Here is a 16,444-nt window from a genome sequence, read left to right on the forward strand (position 1 = left end):
GAAACGAAAGAAAAAAGTATCGAGTGCATTTCACCACGAACCTTAAGCCTTTTGCGAGTGAGCACGTGCCCAAAACATTAACCGTAACGATCGGATTCCCGTCCAACCTTCGCCATTTCCCGAGCAGCAAAAAAAATTGAAAAAGGAGGGGTGCAACACGAGGACTTCCCAGGAGGTCACCCATCCTAGTACTACTCTCGCCCAAGCACGCTTAACTTCGGAGTTCTGATGGGATCCGGTGCATTAGTGCTGGTATGATCGCACCGGTCAACCTTTGCGCTCGAATTCACTTTGTTCCTCCGTAGAGCTAATGAAAAAAAAATGCACAAATGAGAGCAGAAACGAAAGAAAAAAAGTATCGAGTGCATTTCACCACGAACCTTAAGCCTTTTGCGAGTGAGCACGTGCCCAAAACATTAACCGTAACGATCGGATTCCCGTCCAACGTAACCATTTCCCGAGCAGCAAAAAAAATAAAAAAAGGAGGGGTGCAACACGAGGACTTCCCAGGAGGTCACCCATCCCAGTACTACTCTCGCCCAAGCACGCTTAACTTCGGAGTTCTGATGGGATCCGGTGCATTGGTGCTGGTATGATCGTACCGTCAACCTTTGCGCTCGAATTCACTTGTTCCTCCTCCGTAGAGCTAATGAAAAAAAAAAATGCACAAATGAGCGCAAAGAAACGAAAGAAAAAAAAGTATCGAGTGCATTTCACCACGAACCTAAGCCTTTTGCGAGTGAGCACGTGCCCAAAACATTAACCGTAACGATCGGATTCCCGTCCAACCTCGCCATTTCCGAGCAGCAAAAAAAAATTGAAAAAGGAGGGGTGCAACACGAGGACTTCCCAGGAGGTCACCCATCCTAGTACTACTCTCGCCCAAGCACGCTTAACTTCGGAGTTCTGATGGGATCCGGTGCATTAGTGCTGGTATGATCGCACCGTCAACCTTTGCGCTCGAATTCACTTTGTTCCTCCGTAGAGCTAATGAAAAAAAAAAATGCACAAATGAGCGCAAGAAACGAAAGAAAAAAAGTATCGAGTGCATTTCACCACGAAACTTAAGCCTTTTGCGAGTGAGCACGTGCCCAAAACATTAACCGTAACGATCGGATTCCCGTCCAACCTTCGCCATTTCCCGAGCAGCAAAAAAAATTGAAAAAGGAGGGGGGTGCAACACGAGGACTTCCCAGGAGGTCACCCATCCTAGTACTACTCTCGCCCAAGCACGCTTAACTTCGGAGTTCTGATGGGATCCGGTGCATTAGTGCTGGTATGATCGCACCGGTCAACCTTTGCGCTCGACTCTGTTCCTCCGTAGAGCTAATGAAAAAAAAAATGCACAAATGAGCGCAGAAACGAAAGAAAAAAAAGTATCGAGTGCATTTCACCACGAAACTTAAGCCTTTTGCGAGTGAGCACGTGCCCAAAACATTAACCGTAACGATCGGATTCCCGTCCAACCTCTCGCCATTTCCCGAGCAGCAAAAAAATTTGAAAAAGGAGGGGTGCAACACGAGGACTACCCAGGAGGTCACCCATCCTAGTACTACTCTCGCCCAATCACGCTTAACTTCGGAGTTCTGATGGGATCCGGTGCATTAGTGCTGGTATGATCGCACCCGTCAACCTTTGCGCTCGAATTCACTTTGTTCCTCCGTAGAGCTAATGAAAAAAAAAATGTACAAATGAGCGCAAAAAAAGAAAAGAAAGAAGAAACGAAAGAAAAAAAGTATCGAGTGCATTTCACCACGAAACTTAAGCCTTTTGCGAGTGAGCACGTGCCCAAAACATTAACCGTAACGATCGGATTCCCGTCCAACCTTCGCCATTTCCCGAGCAGCAAAAAAAATTGAAAAAGGAGGGGTGCAACACGAGGACTTCCCAGGAGGTCACCCATCCTAGTACTACTCTCGCCCAAGCACGCTTAACTTCGGAGTTCTGATGGGATCCGGTGCATTAGTGCTGGTATGATCGCACCGGTCAACCTTTGCGCTCGAATTCACTTTGTTCCTCCGTAGAGCTAATGAAAAAAAAAATGCACAAATGAGCGCAGAAACGAAAGAAAAAAAGTATCGAGTGCATTTCACCACGAACCTTAAGCCTTTTGCGAGTGAGCACGTGCCCAAAACATTAACCGTAACGATCGGATTCCCGTCCAACCTCTCGCCATTTCCCGAGCAGCAAAAAAAATTGAAAAAGGAGGGGTGCAACACGAGGACTTCCCAGGAGGTCACCCATCCTAGTACTACTCTCGCCCAAGCACGCTTAACTTCGGAGTTCTGATGGGATCCGGTGCATTAGTGCTGGTATGATCGCACCCGTCAACCTTTGCGCTCGAATTCACTTTGTTCCTCCGTAGAGCTAATGAAAAAAAAAAATGCACAAATGAGCGCAGAAACGAAAGAAAAAAAGTATCGAGTGCATTTCACCATGAACCTTAAGCCTTTTGCGAGTGAGCACGTGCCCAAAACATTAACCGTAACGATCGGATTCCCGTCCAACCTCTCGCCATTTCCCGAGCAGCAAAAAAAATTGAAAAAGGAGGGGTGCAACACGAGGACTTCCCTGGAGGTCACCCATCCTAGTACTACTCTCGCCCATGCACGCTTAACTTCGGAGTTCTGATGGGATCCGGTGCATTAGTGCTGGTATGATCGCACCGGTCAACCTTTGCGCTCGAATTCACTTTGTTCCTCCGTAGAGCTAATGAAAAAAAAAATGCACAAATGAGCGCAGAAACGAAAGAAAAAAAATATCGAGTGCATTTCACCACGAAACATAAGCCTTTTGCGAGTGAGCACGTGCCCAAAACATTAACCGTAACGATCGGATTCCCGTCCAACCTTTCGCCATTTCCCGAGCAGCAAAAAAAATTGAAAAAGGAGGGGTGCAACACGAGGACTTCCCTGGAGGTCACCCATCCTAGTACTACTCTCGCCCATGCACGCTTAACTTCGGAGTTCTGATGGGATCCGGTGCATTAGTGCTGGTATGATCGCACCCGTCAACCTTTGCGCTCGAATTCACTTTGTTCCTCCGTAGAGCTAATGAAAAAAAAAAGAATGTACAAATGAGCGCAGAAACGAAAGAAAAAAAGTATCGAGTGCATTTCACCACGAAACTTAAGCCTTTTGCGAGTGAGCACGTGCCCAAAACATTAACCGTAACGATCGGATTCCCGTCCAGCCTCTCGCCATTTCCCGAGCAGCAAAAAAAAATTAAAAAGGAGGGGTGCAACACGAGGACTTCCCAGGAGGTCACCCATCCTAGTACTACTCTCGCCCAAGCACGCTTAACTTCGGAGTTCTGATGGGATCCGGTGCATTAGTGCTGGTATGATCGCACCCGTCAACCTTTGCGCTCGAATTCACTTTGTTCCTCCGTAGAGCTAATGAAAAAAAAAAATGCACAAATGAGCGCAGAAACGAAAGAAAAAAAGTATCGAGTGCATTTCACCACGAAACTTAAGCCTTTTGCGAGTGAGCACGTGCCCAAAACATTAACCGTAACGATCGGATTCCCGTCCAACCTCTCGCCATTTCCCGAGCAGCAAAAAAAATTGAAAAAGGAGGGGTGCAACACGAGGACTACCCAGGAGGTCACCCATCCTAGTACTACTCTCGCCCAAGCACGCTTAACTTCGGAGTTCTGATGGGATCCGGTGCATTAGTGCTGGTATGATCGCACCCGTCAACCTTTGCGCTCGAATTCACTTTGTTCCTCCGTAGAGCTAATGAAAAAAAAATGCAAAAATGAGCGCAGAAACGAAAGAAAAAAAGTATCGAGTGCATTTCACCACGAAACTTAAGCCTTTTGCGAGTGAGCACGTGCCCAAAACATTAACCGTAACGATCGGATTCCCGTCCAACCTTCGCCATTTCCCGAGCAGCAAAAAAAATTGAAAAAGGAGGGGTGCAACACGAGGACTTCCCAGGAGGTCACCCATCCTAGTACTACTCTCGCCCAAGCACGCTTAACTTCGGAGTTCTGATGGGATCCGGTGCATTAGTGCTGGTATGATCGCACCCGTCAACCTTTGCGCTCGAATTCACTTTGTTCCTCCGTAGAGCTAATGAAAAAAAAAAAATGCACAAATGAGCGCAGAAACGAAAGAAAAAAAGTATCGAGTGCATTTCACCACGAACTTAAGCCTTTTGCGAGTGAGCACGTGCCCAAAACATTAACCGTAACGATCGGATTCCCGTCCAACCTTTCGCCATTTCCCGAGCAGCAAAAAAAATTGAAAAAGGAGGGGTGCAACACGAGGACTTCCCAGGAGGTCACCCATCCTAGTACTACTCTCGCCCAAGCACGCTTAACTTCGGAGTTCTGATGGGATCCGGTGCATTAGTGCTGGTATGATCGCACCCGTCGACTTTGCGCTCGAATTCACTTTGTTCCTCCGTAGAGCTAATGAAAAAAAAAAATGAACAAATGAGCGCAGAAACGAAAGAAAAAAAGTATCGAGTGCATTTCACCACGAAACTTAAGCCTTTTGCGAGTGAGCACGTGCCCAAAACATTAACCGTAACGATCGGATTCCCGTCCAACCTCTCGCCATTTCCCGAGCAGCAAAAAAAATTGAAAAAGGAGGGGTGCAACACGAGGACTTCCCAGGAGGTCACCCATCCTAGTACTACTCTCGCCCAAGCACGCTTAACTTCGGAGTTCTGATGGGATCCGGTGCATTAGTGCTGGTATGATCGCACCCGTCAACCTTTGCGCTCGAATTCACCTTGTTCCTCCGCAGAGCTAATGAAAAAAAAGAATGTATAAATGAGCGCAGAAACGAAAGAAAAAAAGTATCGAGTGCATTTCACCACGAAACTTAAGCCTTTTGCGAGTGAGCACGTGCCCAAAACATTAACCGTAACGATCGGATTCCCGTCCAACCTCTCGCCATTTCCCGAGCAGCAAAAAAAATTGAAAAAGGAGGGGTGCAACACGAGGACTTCCCAGGAGGTCACCCATCCTAGTACTACTCTCGCCCAAGCACGCTTAACTTCGGAGTTCTGATGGGATCCGGTGCATTAGTGTTGGTATGATCGCACCCGTCAACCTTTGCGCTCGAATTCACTTTATTCCCTATCGTGTTTGCTTCGGATGCCCCGTAGAGCTAATGAAAAAAAAAATGCACAAATGAGCGCATAAACGAAAGAAAAAAGTATCGAGGCATTTCACCACGAAACTTAAGCCTTTTGCGAGTGAGCACGTGCCCAAAACATTAACCGTAACGATCGGATTCCCGTCCAACCTCTCGCCATTTCCCGAGAAGCAAAAAAAATTGAAAAAGGAGGGGTGCAACACGGGGACTTCCCAGGAGGTCACCCATCCTAGTACTACTCTCGCCCAAGCACGCTTAACTTCGGAGTTCTAATGGGATCCGGTGCATTAGTGCTGGTATGATCGTACCCGTCAACTTTTGCGCTCGAATTCAGTTTCTTCCCTATCGTGTTTGCTTCCGGATGCCCTTCTCCGTAGAGCTAATGAAAAAAAAAATGCACAAATGAGCGCAGAAACGAAAGAAAAAAAGTATCGAGTGCATTTCACCACGAACCTTAAGCCTTTTGCGAGTGAGCACGTGCCCAAAACATTAACCGTAACGATCGGATTCCCGTCCAACCTTTCGCCATTTCCCGAGCAGCAAAAAAAATTGAAAAAGGAGGGGTGCAACACGAGGACTTCCCAGGAGGTCACCCATCCTAGTACTACTCTCGCCCAAGCACGCTTAACTTCGGAGTTCTGATGGGATCCGGTGCATTAGTGCTGATATGATCGCACTGGTCAACCTTTGCGCTCGAATTCACATTGTTCCTCCGTAGAGCTAATGAAAAAAAAAATGCACAAATGAGCGCAGAAACGAAAGAAAAAAAGTATCGAGTGCATTTCACCACGAACCTTAAGCCTTTTGCGAGTGAGCACGTGCCCAAAACATTAACCGTAACGATCGGATTCCCGTCCAACCTTTCGCCATTTCCCGAGCAGCAAAAAAAATTGAAAAAGGAGGGGCGCGACACGAGGACTTCCCAGGAGGTCACCCATCCTAGTACTACTCTCGCCCAAGCACGCTTAACTTCGGAGTTCTGATGGGATCCGGTGCATTAGTGCTGGTATGATCGCACCCGTCAACCTTTGCGCTCGAATTCACTTTGTTCCTCCGTAGAGCTAATGAAAAAAAAATGCTCAAATGAGCGCAGAAACGAAAGAAAAAAAGTGTCGAGTGCGTTTCACCACGTACCTTAAGCCTTTTGCGAGTGAGCTCGTGCCCAAATTATTAACCGTAACGATCGGATTCCCGTCCAACCTTTCGCCATTTCCCGAGCAGCAAAAAAAATTGAAAAAGGAGGGGTGCAACACGAGGACTTCCCAGGAGGTCACCCATCCTAGTACTACTCTCGCCCAAGCACGCTTAACTTCGGAGTTCTGATGGGATCCGGTGCATTAGTGCTGGTATGATCGTACCCGTCAACCTTTGCGCTCGAATTCACTTTGTTCCTCCGTAGAGCTAATGAAAAAAAAAAATGTACAAATGAGCGCAGAAACGAAAGAAAAAAAGTATCGAGTGCATTTCACCACGAAACTTAAGCCTTTTGCGAGTGAGCACGTGCCCAAAACATTAACCGTAACGATCGGATTCCCGTCCAACCTCTCGCCATTTCCCGAGCAGCAAAAAAAATTGAAAAAGGAGGGGTGCAACACGAGGACTTCCCAGGAGGTCACCCATCCTAGTACTACTCTCGCCCAAGCACGCTTAACTTCGGAGTTCTGATGGGATCCGGTGCATTAGTGCTGGTATGATCGCACCGGTCAACCTTTGCGCTCGAATTCACTTTGTTCCTCCGTAGAGCTAATGAAAAAAAAAATGCACAAATGAGCGCAGAAACGAAAGAAAAAAAGTATCGAGTGCATTTCACCACGAAACTTAAGCCTTTTGCGAGTGAGCACGTGCCCAAAACATTAACCGTAACGATCGGATTCCCGTCCAACCTCTCGCCATTTCCCGAGCAGCAAAAAAAATTGAAAAAGGAGGGGTGCAACACGAGGACTTCCCAGGAGGTCACCCATCCTAGTACTACTCTCGCCAAAGCACGCTTAACTTCGGAGTTCTGATGGGATCCGGTGCATTAGTGCTGGTATGATCGCACCCGTCAACCTTTGCGCTCGAATTCACTTTGTTCCTCCGTAGAGCTAATGAAAAAAAAAGAATGTACAAATGAGCGCAGAAACGAAAGAAAAAAAGTATCGAGTGCATTTCACCACGAAACTTAAGCCTTTTGCGAGTGAGCACGTGCCCAAAACATTAACCGTAACGATCGGATTCCCGTCCAACCTCTCGCCATTTCCCGAGCAGCAAAAAAAATTGAAAAAGGAGGGGTGCAACACGAGGACTTCCCAGGAGGTCACCCATCCTAGTACTACTCTCGCCCAAGCACGCTTAACTTCGGAGTTCTGATGGGATCCGGTGCATTAGTGCTGGTATGATCGCACCCGTCAACCTTTGCGCTCGAATTCACTTTGTTCCTCCGTAGAGCTAATGAAAAAAAAAGAATGTACAAATGAGCGCAGAAACGAAAGAAAAAAAGTATCGAGTGCATTTCACCACGAAACTTAAGCCTTTTGCGAGTGAGCACGTGCCCAAAACATTAACCGTAACGATCGGATTCCCGTCCAACCTCTCGCCATTTCCCGAGCAGCAAAAAAAATTGAAAAAGGAGGGGTGCAACACGAGGACTTCCCAGGAGGTCACCCATCCTAGTACTACTCTCGCCCAAGCACGCTTAACTTCGGAGTTCTGATGGGATCCGGTGCATTAGTGCTGGTATGATCGTACCCGTCAACCTTTGCGCTCGAATTCACTTTGTTCCCTATCGTGTTTGCTTCTGGATGCCCTTTTCTCCGTAGAGCTAATGAAAAAAAAATGCACAAATGAGCGCATAAACGAAAGAAAAAAAGTATCGAGTGCATTTCACCACGAACCTTAAGCCTTTTGCGAGTGAGCACGTGCCCAAAACATTAACCGTAACGATCGGATTCCCGTCCAACCTCTCGCCATTTCCCGAGCAGCAAAAAAAATTGAAAAAGGAGGGGTGCAACACGAGGACTTCCCAGGAGGTCACCCATCCTAGTACTACTCTCGCCCAAGCACGCTTAACTTCGGAGTTCTGATGGGATCCGGTGCATTAGTGCTGGTATGATCGTACCCGTCAACCTTTGCGCTCGAATTCACTTTATTCCCTATCGTGTTTGCTTCCGGATGCCCTCTTCTCCGTAGAGCTAATGAAAAAAAAATGCACAAATGAGCGCAGAAACGAAAGAAAAAAAGTATCGAGTGCATTTCACCACGAACCTTAAGCCTTTTGCGAGTGAGCACGTGCCCAAAACATTAACCGTAACGATCGGATTCCCGTCCAACCTCTCGCCATTTCCCGAGCAGCAAAAAAAATTGAAAAAGGAGGGGTGCAACACGAGGACTTCCCAGGAGGTCACCCATCCTAGTACTACTCTCGCCCAAGCACGCTTAACTTCGGAGTTCTGATGGGATCCGGTGCATTAGTGCTGGTATGATCGCACCCTGGTCAACCTTTGCGCTCGAATTCACATTGTTCCTCCGTAGAGCTAATGAAAAAAAAAATGCACAAATGAGCGCAGAAACGAAAGAAAAAAAGTATCGAGTGCATTTCACCACGAACCTTAAGCCTTTTGCGAGTGAGCACGTGCCCAAAACATTAACCGTAACGATCGGATTCCCGTCCAACCTTTCGCCATTTCCCGAGCAGCAAAAAAAATTGAAAAAGGAGGGGTGCAACACGAGGACTTCCCAGGAGGTCACCCATCCTAGTACTACTCTCGCCAAAGCACGCTTAACTTCGGAGTTCTGATGGGATCCGGTGCATTAGTGCTGGTATGATCGCACCCGTCAACCTTTGCGCTCGAATTCACTTTGTTCCTCCGTAGAGCTAATGAAAAAAAAAAGAATGTACAAATGAGCGCAGAAACGAAAGAAAAAAAGTATCGAGTGCATTTCACCACGAAACTTAAGCCTTTTGCGAGTGAGCACGAGCCCAAAACATTAACCGTAACGATCGGATTCCCGTCCAACCTTTCGCCATTTCCCGAGCAGCAAAAAAAATTGAAAAAGGAGGGGTGCAACACGAGGACTTCCCAGGAGGTCACCCATCCTAGTACTACTCTCGCCCAAGCACGCTTAACTTCGGAGTTCTGATGGGATCCGGTGCATTAGTGCTGGTATGATCGCACCCGTCAACCTTTGCGCTCGAATTCACTTTGTTCCTCCGTAGAGCTAATGAAAAAAAAAAGAATGAACAAATGAGCGCAGAAACGAAAGAAAAAAAATATCGAGTGCATTTCACCACGAAACTTAAGCCTTTTGCGAGTGAGCACGTGCCCAAAACATTAACCGTAACGATCGGATTCCCGTCCAACCTCTCGCCATTTCCCGAGCAGCAAAAAAAATTGAAAAAGGAGGGGTGCAACACGAGGACTTCCCAGGAGGTCACCCATCCTAGTACTACTCTCGCCCAAGCACGCTTAACTTCGGAGTTCTGATGGGATCCGGTGCATTAGTGCTGGTATGATCGCACCCGTCAACCTTTGCGCTCGAATTCACCTTGTTCCTCCGCAGAGCTAATGAAAAAAAAAGAATGTATAAATGAGCGCAGAAACGAAAGAAAAAAAGTATCGAGTGCATTTCACCACGAAACTTAAGCCTTTTGCGAGTGAGCACGTGCCCAAAACATTAACCGTAACGATTGGATTCCCGTCCAACCTCTCGCCATTTCCCGAGCAGCAAAAAAAATTGAAAAAGGAGGGGTGCAACACGAGGACTTCCCAGGAGGTCACCCATCGTAGTACTACTCTCGCCCAAGCACGCTTAACTTCGGAGTTCTAATGGGATCCGGTGCATTAGTGCTGGTATGATAGTACCCGTCAACCTTTGCGCTCGAATTCACTTTATTCCCTATCGTGTTTGCTTCCGGATGCCCTCTTCTCCGTAGAGCTAATGAAAAAAAAAATGCACAAATGAGCGCATAAACGAAAGAAAAAAATTATCGAGGGCATTTCACCACGAAACTTAAGCCTTTTGCGAGTGAGCACGTGCCCAAAACATTAACCGTAACGATCGGATTCCCGTCCAACCTCTCGCCATTTCCCGAGAAGCAAAAAAAATTGAAAAAGGAGGGGTGCAACACGAGGACTTCCCAGGAGGTCACCCATCCTAGTACTACTCTCGCCCAAGCACGCTTAACTTCGGAGTTCTGATGGGATCCGGTGCATTAGTGCTGGTATGATCGTACCCGTCAACCTTTGCGCTCGAATTCACTTTATTCCCTATCGTGTTTGCTTCCGGATGCCCTCTTCTCCGTAGAGCTAATGAAAAAAAAATGCACAAATGAGCGCAGAAACGAAAGAAAAAAAGTATCGAGTGCATTTCACCACGAACCTTAAGCCTTTTGCGAGTGAGCACGTGCCCAAAACATTAACCGTAACGATCGGATTCCCGTCCAACCTCTCGCCATTTCCCGAGCAGCAAAAAAAATTGAAAAAGGAGGGGTGCAACACGAGGACTTCCCAGGAGGTCACCCATCCTAGTACTACTCTCGCCCAAGCACGCTTAACTTCGGAGTTCTGATGGGATCCGGTGCATTAGTGCTGATATGATCGCACTGGTCAACCTTTGCGCTCGAATTCACATTGTTCCTCCGTAGAGCTAATGAAAAAAAAAATGCACAAATGAGCGCAGAAACGAAAGAAAAAAAGTATCGAGTGCATTTCACCACGAAACCTTAAGCCTTTTGCGAGTGAGCACGTGCCCAAAACATTAACCGTAACGATCGGATTCCCGTCCAACCTCGCCATTTCCCGAGCAGCAAAAAAAATTGAAAAAGGAGGGGTGCAACACGAGGACTTCCCTGGAGGTCACCCATCCTAGTACTACTCTCGCCCAAGCACGCTTAACTTCGGAGTTCTGATGGGATCCGGTGCATTAGTGCTGATATGATCGCACTGGTCAACCTTTGCGCTCGAATTCACATTGTTCCTCCGTAGAGCTAATGAAAAAAAAATGCACAAATGAGCGCAGAAACGAAAGAAAAAAAGTATCGAGTGCATTTCACCACGAACCTTAAGCCTTTTGCGAGTGAGCACGTGCCCAAAACATTAACCGTAACGATCGGATTCCCGTCCAACCTCTCGCCATTTCCCGAGCAGCAAAAAAAATTGAAAAAGGAGGGGTGCAACACGAGGACTTCCCAGGAGGTCACCCATCCTAGTACTACTCTCGCCCAAGCACGCTTAACTTCGGAGTTCTGATGGGATCCGGTGCATTAGTGCTGGTATGATCGCACCAGTCAACCTTTGCGCTCGAATTCACTTTGTTCCTCCGTAGAGCTAATGAAAAAAAAAATGTACAAATGAGCGCAGAAACGAAAGAAAAAAAGTATCGAGTGCATTTCACCACGAACCTTAAGCCTTTTGCGAGTGAGCACGTGCCCAAAACATTAACCGTAACGATTGGATTCCCGTCCAACCTCTCGCCATTTCCCGAGCAGCAAAAAAAATTGAAAAAGGAGGGGTGCAACACGAGGACTTCCCTGGAGGTCACCCATCCTAGTACTACTCTCGCCCAAGCACGCTTAACTTCGGAGTTCTGATGGGATCCGGTGCATTAGTGCTGGTATGATCGCACGGTCAACCTTTGCGCTCGAATTCACTTTGTTCCTCCGTAGAGCTAATGAAAAAAAAAATGCACAAATGAGCGCAGAAACGAAAGAAAAAAAGTATCGAGTGCATTTCACCACGAAACTTAAGCCTTTTGCGAGTGAGCACGTGCCCAAAACATTAACCGTAACGATCGGATTCCCGTCCAACCTCTCGCCATTTCCCGAGCAGCAAAAAAAATTGAAAAAGGAGGGGTGCAACACGAGGACTTCCCAGGAGGTCACCCATCCTAGTACTACTCTCGCCCAAGCACGCTTAACTTCGGAGTTCTGATGGGATCCGGTGCATTAGTGTTGGTATGATCGCACCCGTCAACCTTTGCGCTCGAATTCACTTTATTCCTCCGCAGAGCTAATGAAAAAAAAAAGAATGTACAAATGAGCGCAGAAACGAAAGAAAAAAAGTATCGAGTGCATTTCACCACGAACCTTAAGCCTTTTGCGAGTGAGCACGTGCCCAAAACATTAACCGTAACGATCGGATTCCCGTCCAACCTCTCGCCATTTCCCGAGCAGCAAAAAAAATTGAAAAAGGAGGGGTGCAACACGAGGACTTCCCAGGAGGTCACCCATCCTAGTACTACTCTCGCCCAAGCACGCTTAACTTCGGAGTTCTGATGGGATCCGGTGCATTAGTGCTGGTATGATCGCACCCGTCAACCTTTGCGCTCGAATTCACCTTGTTCCTCCGCAGAGCTAATGAAAAAAAAAGAATGTACAAATGAGCGCAGAAACGAAAGAAAAAAATTATCGAGGGCATTTCACCACGAAACTTAAGCCTTTTGCGAGTGAGCACGTGCCCAAAACATTAACCGTAACGATCGGATTCCCGTCCAACCTCTCGCCATTTCCCGAGCAGCAAAAAAAATTGAAAAAGGAGGGGTGCAACACGAGGACTTCCCAGGAGGTCACCCATCCTAGTACTACTCTCGCCCAAGCACGCTTAACTTCGGAGTTCTGATGGGATCCGGTGCATTAGTGCTGGTATGATCGTACCCGTCAACCTTTGCGCTCGAATTCACTTTGTTCCCTATCGTGTTTGCTTCTGGATGCCCTTTTCTCCGTAGAGCTAATGAAAAAAAAATGCACAAATGAGCGCATAAACGAAAGAAAAAAATTATCGAGGGCATTTCACCACGAAACTTAAGCCTTTTGCGAGTGAGCACGTGCCCAAAACATTAACCGTAACGATCGGATTCCCGTCCAACCTCTCGCCATTTCCCGAGCAGCAAAAAAAATTGAAAAAGGAGGGGTGCAACACGAGGACTTCCCAGGAGGTCACCCATCCTAGTACTACTCTCGCCCAAGCACGCTTAACTTCGGAGTTCTGATGGGATCCGGTGCATTAGTGCTGGTATGATCGTACCCGTCAACCTTTGCGCTCGAATTCACTTTATTCCCTATCGTGTTTGCTTCCGGATGCCCTCTTCTCCGTAGAGCTAATGAAAAAAAAATGCACAAATGAGCGCAGAAACGAAAGAAAAAAAGTATCGAGTGCATTTCACCACGAACCTTGAGCCTTTTTGGAGTGAGCACGAGCCCAAAACATTAACCGTAACGATCGGATTCCCGTCCAACCTCTCGCCATTTCCCGAGCAGCGAAAAAAATTGAAAAAGGAGGGGCGCGACACGAGGACTTCCCAGGAGGTCACCCATCCTAGTACTACTCTCGCCCAAGCACGCTTAACTTCGGAGTTCTGATGGGATCCGGTGCATTAGTGCTGATATGATCGCACTGGTCAACCTTTGCGCTCGAATTCACATTGTTCCTCCGTAGAGCTAATGAAAAAAAAATGCACAAATGAGCGCAGAAACGAAAGAAAAAAAGTATCGAGTGCATTTCACCACGAACCTTAAGCCTTTTGCGAGTGAGCACGTGCCCAAAACATTAACCGTAACGATCGGATCCCGTCCTACGTAACCATTTCCCGAGCAGCAAAAAAAATTGAAAAAGGAGGGGTGCAACACGAGGACTTCCCAGGAGGCCACCCATCCTAGTACTACTCTCGCCCAAGCACGCTTAACTTCGGAGTTCTGATGGGATCCGGTGCATTAGTGCTGGTATAATCGCACCCGTCAACCTTTGCGCTCGAATTCACTTTCTTCCTCCGCAGAGCTAATGAAAAAAAAAAGAATGTACAAATGAGCGCAGAAACGAAAGAAAAAAAGTGTCGAGTGCATTTCACCACGTACCTTAAGCCTTTTGCGAGTGAGCACGTGCCCAAATCATTAACCGTAACGATCGGATTCCCGTCCAACGTAACCATTTCCCGAGCAGCAAAAAAAATTAAAAAAGGAGGGGTGCAACAGGAGGACTTCCCAGGAGGTCACCCATCCTAGTACTACTCTCGCCCAAGCACGCTTAACTTCGGAGTTCTGATGGGATCCGGTGCATTAGTGCTGGTATGATCGTACCCGTCAACCTTTGCGCTCGAATTCACTTTGTTCCCTATCGTGTTTGCTTCTGGATGCCCTTTTCTTCGTAGAGCTAATGAAAAAAAAATGCACAAATGAGCGCATAAACGAAAGAAAAAAATTATCGAGGGCATTTCACCACGAACCCTAAGCCTTTTGCGAGTGAGCACGAGCCCAAAACATTAACCGTAACGATCGGATTCCCGTCCAACCTTTCGCCATTTCCCGAGCAGCAAAAAAAATTGAAAAAGGAGGGGTGCAACACGAGGACTTCCCAGGAGGTCACCCATCCTAGTACTACTCTCGCCCAAGCACGCTTAACTTCGGAGTTCTGATGGGATCCGGTGCATTAGTGCTGGTATGATCGCACCCGTCAACTTTTGCGCTCGAATTCACTTTGTTCCTCCGTAGAGCTAATGAAAAAAAAAAAAAAAACAAATGAGCGCAGAAACGAAAGAAAAAAAGTATCGTGTGCATTTCACCACGAACCTTAAGCCTTTTGCGAGTGAGCACGAGCCCAAAACATTAACCGTAACGATCGGATTCCCGTCCAACCTTTCGCCATTTCCCGAGCAGCAAAAAAAATTGAAAAAGGAGGGGTGCAACACAAGGACTTCCCAGGAGGTCACCCATCCTAGTACTACTCTCGCCCAAGCACGCTTAACTTCGGAGTTCTGATGGGATCCGGTGCATTAGTGCTGGTATGATCGCACCCGTCAACCTTTGCGCTCGAATTCACTTTGTTCCTCCGTAGAGCTAATGAAAAAAAAAAGAATGTACAAATGAGCGCAGAAACGAAAGAAAAAAAGTATCGTGTGCATTTCACCACGAACCTTACGCCTTTTGCGAGTGAGCACGTGCCCAAAACATTAACCGTAACGATCGGGTTCCTGTCCAACCTCTCGCCATTTCCCGAGCAGCAAAAAAAATTGAAAAAGGAGGGGTGCAACACGAGGACTTCCCAGGAGGTCACCCATCCTAGTACTACTCTCGTCCAAGCACGCTTAACTTCGGAGTTCTGATGGGATCCGATGCTTTAGTGCTGGTATGATCGCACCCGTCAACCTTTGCGCTCGAATTCTCTTTGTTCCCTATCGTGTTTGCTTTCGGATGCCCTTTTCTCCGTAGAGCTAATGAAAAAAAAATGCACAAATGAGCGCATAAACGAAAGAAAAAAATTATCGAGTGCATTTCACCACGAACCTTACGCCTTTTGTGAGTGAGCACGTGCCCAAAACATTAACCGTAACGATTGGATTCCCGTCCAACCTCTCGCCATTTCCCGAGCAGCAAAAAAAATTGAAAAAGGAGGGGTGCAACACGAGGACTTCCCAGGAGGTCACCTATCCTAGTACTGCTCTCGCCCAAGCACGCTTAACTTCGGAGTTCTGATGGGATCCGGTGCTTTAGTGCTGGTATGAACGCACCCGTCAACCTTTGCACTCGAATTCACTTTGTTCCCTATCATGTTTGATTCCGGATGCCCTTTTCTCCTTAGAGCTAATGAAAAAAAAAACAATAATTATCCTCCAAATTTATGAATACGCGGATGTATCAATAGAGGAAACGTAAATGCACGAATGAGTGCATACATGAAAGAAAAATATTTTCGGGTGGATTTCTCCACGAATCTTACGCCTTTTGCGAATGAGCGCGTGCACAAAATCTTAATTGTATCGATCGTATTCCCATCGAACCTGTTACCATTTCCCGAGCAGCAAAAAATTTAAAAATGAGGGGTGCAACACGAGGACTTCTCTGGAGGTCGCCCAGCTTTGTACTACTATCTCCCATGCCCGCTTAACTTCGGACTTCTGATGGTGTCCGATGCATTAGTGGAAACGTAAATGCACGAATGTGTGCATACATGAAATGAAGAAATTATCGAGTGGATTTGACCACGAACCTTACTCCTTTTGCGAAAGAGCGTGCACAAAATCTTAATCGTATCGATCGGATTTTCGTCGAACCTCTTACCATTTCCCGAGCAGCAAAAAATGTAAAAATGAAAGGTGCAACACGAGAACTTCCTCGGAGGTCACCCATCCTAGTACTACTCTCGCCAAAGCATGCTTAACTTCTGAGTTCTGATGGTATCTGGTGCATTAGTGGAAATGTAAATGCACGAATGAGTGCATACATGAAATGAAGAAATTATCGAGTGGATTTCACCACGAAACTTACGTCTTTTGCGATTGAGCGCATGCATGTGTACCTATCAAAAAAAATCTTAATCGTATCGAGTGGATTCTCCCCGAACGTCTTACTATTCCCCGAGCAACAAA

The 16,444-nt window shown here is 46.9% G+C and overlaps 45 non-coding genes and 1 pseudogene across 45 annotated transcripts; all 46 read right to left on the minus strand.

Moving 5' to 3' along the window:
- Positions 1-147: 147 nt before the first annotated feature.
- On the minus strand, positions 148-266 carry LOC116198221. Its single transcript, XR_004155167.1, has one exon. It is a non-coding gene; the product is annotated as a 5S ribosomal RNA (ribosomal RNA).
- A 219-nt stretch (positions 267-485) lies between these two features.
- On the minus strand, positions 486-604 carry LOC116198261. The gene has a single exon (XR_004155206.1). It is a non-coding gene; the product is annotated as a 5S ribosomal RNA (ribosomal RNA).
- Positions 605-828: 224 nt separating this feature from the next.
- LOC116198222 lies at positions 829-947 on the minus strand. Its single transcript, XR_004155168.1, has one exon. It is a non-coding gene; the product is annotated as a 5S ribosomal RNA (ribosomal RNA).
- A 224-nt stretch (positions 948-1,171) lies between these two features.
- Positions 1,172-1,290, minus strand: LOC116198223. Its single transcript, XR_004155169.1, has one exon. It is a non-coding gene; the product is annotated as a 5S ribosomal RNA (ribosomal RNA).
- Positions 1,291-1,508: 218 nt separating this feature from the next.
- LOC116198257 lies at positions 1,509-1,627 on the minus strand. Its single transcript, XR_004155202.1, has one exon. It is a non-coding gene; the product is annotated as a 5S ribosomal RNA (ribosomal RNA).
- A 239-nt stretch (positions 1,628-1,866) lies between these two features.
- LOC116198224 lies at positions 1,867-1,985 on the minus strand. The gene has a single exon (XR_004155170.1). It is a non-coding gene; the product is annotated as a 5S ribosomal RNA (ribosomal RNA).
- Positions 1,986-2,207: 222 nt separating this feature from the next.
- Positions 2,208-2,326, minus strand: LOC116198366. The gene has a single exon (XR_004155298.1). It is a non-coding gene; the product is annotated as a 5S ribosomal RNA (ribosomal RNA).
- A 223-nt stretch (positions 2,327-2,549) lies between these two features.
- LOC116198252 lies at positions 2,550-2,668 on the minus strand. Its single transcript, XR_004155197.1, has one exon. It is a non-coding gene; the product is annotated as a 5S ribosomal RNA (ribosomal RNA).
- A 222-nt stretch (positions 2,669-2,890) lies between these two features.
- Positions 2,891-3,009, minus strand: LOC116198227. Its single transcript, XR_004155173.1, has one exon. It is a non-coding gene; the product is annotated as a 5S ribosomal RNA (ribosomal RNA).
- Positions 3,010-3,234: 225 nt separating this feature from the next.
- On the minus strand, positions 3,235-3,353 carry LOC116198367. Its single transcript, XR_004155299.1, has one exon. It is a non-coding gene; the product is annotated as a 5S ribosomal RNA (ribosomal RNA).
- A 223-nt stretch (positions 3,354-3,576) lies between these two features.
- Positions 3,577-3,695, minus strand: LOC116198228. Its single transcript, XR_004155174.1, has one exon. It is a non-coding gene; the product is annotated as a 5S ribosomal RNA (ribosomal RNA).
- Positions 3,696-3,915: 220 nt separating this feature from the next.
- On the minus strand, positions 3,916-4,034 carry LOC116198368. Its single transcript, XR_004155300.1, has one exon. It is a non-coding gene; the product is annotated as a 5S ribosomal RNA (ribosomal RNA).
- Positions 4,035-4,257: 223 nt separating this feature from the next.
- LOC116198369 lies at positions 4,258-4,376 on the minus strand. The gene has a single exon (XR_004155301.1). It is a non-coding gene; the product is annotated as a 5S ribosomal RNA (ribosomal RNA).
- A 222-nt stretch (positions 4,377-4,598) lies between these two features.
- On the minus strand, positions 4,599-4,717 carry LOC116198370. Its single transcript, XR_004155302.1, has one exon. It is a non-coding gene; the product is annotated as a 5S ribosomal RNA (ribosomal RNA).
- Positions 4,718-4,940: 223 nt separating this feature from the next.
- Positions 4,941-5,059, minus strand: LOC116198231. Its single transcript, XR_004155177.1, has one exon. It is a non-coding gene; the product is annotated as a 5S ribosomal RNA (ribosomal RNA).
- A 242-nt stretch (positions 5,060-5,301) lies between these two features.
- LOC116198247 lies at positions 5,302-5,420 on the minus strand. The gene has a single exon (XR_004155193.1). It is a non-coding gene; the product is annotated as a 5S ribosomal RNA (ribosomal RNA).
- Positions 5,421-5,670: 250 nt separating this feature from the next.
- LOC116198254 lies at positions 5,671-5,789 on the minus strand. The gene has a single exon (XR_004155199.1). It is a non-coding gene; the product is annotated as a 5S ribosomal RNA (ribosomal RNA).
- A 222-nt stretch (positions 5,790-6,011) lies between these two features.
- Positions 6,012-6,130, minus strand: LOC116198380. Its single transcript, XR_004155312.1, has one exon. It is a non-coding gene; the product is annotated as a 5S ribosomal RNA (ribosomal RNA).
- A 221-nt stretch (positions 6,131-6,351) lies between these two features.
- Positions 6,352-6,470, minus strand: LOC116198233. The gene has a single exon (XR_004155179.1). It is a non-coding gene; the product is annotated as a 5S ribosomal RNA (ribosomal RNA).
- Positions 6,471-6,693: 223 nt separating this feature from the next.
- LOC116198226 lies at positions 6,694-6,812 on the minus strand. Its single transcript, XR_004155172.1, has one exon. It is a non-coding gene; the product is annotated as a 5S ribosomal RNA (ribosomal RNA).
- A 222-nt stretch (positions 6,813-7,034) lies between these two features.
- LOC116198241 lies at positions 7,035-7,153 on the minus strand. The gene has a single exon (XR_004155186.1). It is a non-coding gene; the product is annotated as a 5S ribosomal RNA (ribosomal RNA).
- Positions 7,154-7,377: 224 nt separating this feature from the next.
- Positions 7,378-7,496, minus strand: LOC116198371. The gene has a single exon (XR_004155304.1). It is a non-coding gene; the product is annotated as a 5S ribosomal RNA (ribosomal RNA).
- Positions 7,497-7,720: 224 nt separating this feature from the next.
- Positions 7,721-7,839, minus strand: LOC116198234. Its single transcript, XR_004155180.1, has one exon. It is a non-coding gene; the product is annotated as a 5S ribosomal RNA (ribosomal RNA).
- Positions 7,840-8,090: 251 nt separating this feature from the next.
- On the minus strand, positions 8,091-8,209 carry LOC116198235. Its single transcript, XR_004155181.1, has one exon. It is a non-coding gene; the product is annotated as a 5S ribosomal RNA (ribosomal RNA).
- A 251-nt stretch (positions 8,210-8,460) lies between these two features.
- LOC116198372 lies at positions 8,461-8,579 on the minus strand. The gene has a single exon (XR_004155305.1). It is a non-coding gene; the product is annotated as a 5S ribosomal RNA (ribosomal RNA).
- Positions 8,580-8,803: 224 nt separating this feature from the next.
- LOC116198242 lies at positions 8,804-8,922 on the minus strand. The gene has a single exon (XR_004155187.1). It is a non-coding gene; the product is annotated as a 5S ribosomal RNA (ribosomal RNA).
- Positions 8,923-9,147: 225 nt separating this feature from the next.
- Positions 9,148-9,266, minus strand: LOC116198373. The gene has a single exon (XR_004155306.1). It is a non-coding gene; the product is annotated as a 5S ribosomal RNA (ribosomal RNA).
- Positions 9,267-9,491: 225 nt separating this feature from the next.
- LOC116198374 lies at positions 9,492-9,610 on the minus strand. The gene has a single exon (XR_004155307.1). It is a non-coding gene; the product is annotated as a 5S ribosomal RNA (ribosomal RNA).
- Positions 9,611-9,834: 224 nt separating this feature from the next.
- Positions 9,835-9,953, minus strand: LOC116198258. Its single transcript, XR_004155203.1, has one exon. It is a non-coding gene; the product is annotated as a 5S ribosomal RNA (ribosomal RNA).
- A 252-nt stretch (positions 9,954-10,205) lies between these two features.
- LOC116198237 lies at positions 10,206-10,324 on the minus strand. The gene has a single exon (XR_004155183.1). It is a non-coding gene; the product is annotated as a 5S ribosomal RNA (ribosomal RNA).
- Positions 10,325-10,575: 251 nt separating this feature from the next.
- On the minus strand, positions 10,576-10,694 carry LOC116198255. Its single transcript, XR_004155200.1, has one exon. It is a non-coding gene; the product is annotated as a 5S ribosomal RNA (ribosomal RNA).
- Positions 10,695-10,915: 221 nt separating this feature from the next.
- Positions 10,916-11,034, minus strand: LOC116198262. Its single transcript, XR_004155207.1, has one exon. It is a non-coding gene; the product is annotated as a 5S ribosomal RNA (ribosomal RNA).
- A 221-nt stretch (positions 11,035-11,255) lies between these two features.
- Positions 11,256-11,374, minus strand: LOC116198384. The gene has a single exon (XR_004155317.1). It is a non-coding gene; the product is annotated as a 5S ribosomal RNA (ribosomal RNA).
- A 222-nt stretch (positions 11,375-11,596) lies between these two features.
- On the minus strand, positions 11,597-11,715 carry LOC116198256. The gene has a single exon (XR_004155201.1). It is a non-coding gene; the product is annotated as a 5S ribosomal RNA (ribosomal RNA).
- A 221-nt stretch (positions 11,716-11,936) lies between these two features.
- Positions 11,937-12,055, minus strand: LOC116198232. Its single transcript, XR_004155178.1, has one exon. It is a non-coding gene; the product is annotated as a 5S ribosomal RNA (ribosomal RNA).
- A 225-nt stretch (positions 12,056-12,280) lies between these two features.
- On the minus strand, positions 12,281-12,399 carry LOC116198375. The gene has a single exon (XR_004155308.1). It is a non-coding gene; the product is annotated as a 5S ribosomal RNA (ribosomal RNA).
- A 224-nt stretch (positions 12,400-12,623) lies between these two features.
- LOC116198239 lies at positions 12,624-12,742 on the minus strand. The gene has a single exon (XR_004155184.1). It is a non-coding gene; the product is annotated as a 5S ribosomal RNA (ribosomal RNA).
- Positions 12,743-12,993: 251 nt separating this feature from the next.
- LOC116198240 lies at positions 12,994-13,112 on the minus strand. Its single transcript, XR_004155185.1, has one exon. It is a non-coding gene; the product is annotated as a 5S ribosomal RNA (ribosomal RNA).
- Positions 13,113-13,363: 251 nt separating this feature from the next.
- LOC116198259 lies at positions 13,364-13,482 on the minus strand. The gene has a single exon (XR_004155204.1). It is a non-coding gene; the product is annotated as a 5S ribosomal RNA (ribosomal RNA).
- Positions 13,483-13,700: 218 nt separating this feature from the next.
- On the minus strand, positions 13,701-13,819 carry LOC116198229. The gene has a single exon (XR_004155175.1). It is a non-coding gene; the product is annotated as a 5S ribosomal RNA (ribosomal RNA).
- Positions 13,820-14,042: 223 nt separating this feature from the next.
- Positions 14,043-14,161, minus strand: LOC116198263. The gene has a single exon (XR_004155208.1). It is a non-coding gene; the product is annotated as a 5S ribosomal RNA (ribosomal RNA).
- Positions 14,162-14,412: 251 nt separating this feature from the next.
- Positions 14,413-14,531, minus strand: LOC116198378. The gene has a single exon (XR_004155310.1). It is a non-coding gene; the product is annotated as a 5S ribosomal RNA (ribosomal RNA).
- A 224-nt stretch (positions 14,532-14,755) lies between these two features.
- Positions 14,756-14,874, minus strand: LOC116198381. Its single transcript, XR_004155313.1, has one exon. It is a non-coding gene; the product is annotated as a 5S ribosomal RNA (ribosomal RNA).
- A 225-nt stretch (positions 14,875-15,099) lies between these two features.
- LOC116198230 lies at positions 15,100-15,218 on the minus strand. The gene has a single exon (XR_004155176.1). It is a non-coding gene; the product is annotated as a 5S ribosomal RNA (ribosomal RNA).
- Positions 15,219-15,469: 251 nt separating this feature from the next.
- LOC116198250 lies at positions 15,470-15,588 on the minus strand. The gene has a single exon (XR_004155195.1). It is a non-coding gene; the product is annotated as a 5S ribosomal RNA (ribosomal RNA).
- Positions 15,589-16,168: 580 nt separating this feature from the next.
- LOC116198267 lies at positions 16,169-16,287 on the minus strand (annotated as a pseudogene).
- Between the last annotated feature and the right edge of the window lie 157 nt (positions 16,288-16,444).

The sequence above is a fragment of the Punica granatum genome, chromosome 2, assembly GCF_007655135.1.
Source record: "Punica granatum isolate Tunisia-2019 chromosome 2, ASM765513v2, whole genome shotgun sequence".
Classification (NCBI taxonomy): Eukaryota; Viridiplantae; Streptophyta; class Magnoliopsida; order Myrtales; family Lythraceae; genus Punica; species Punica granatum.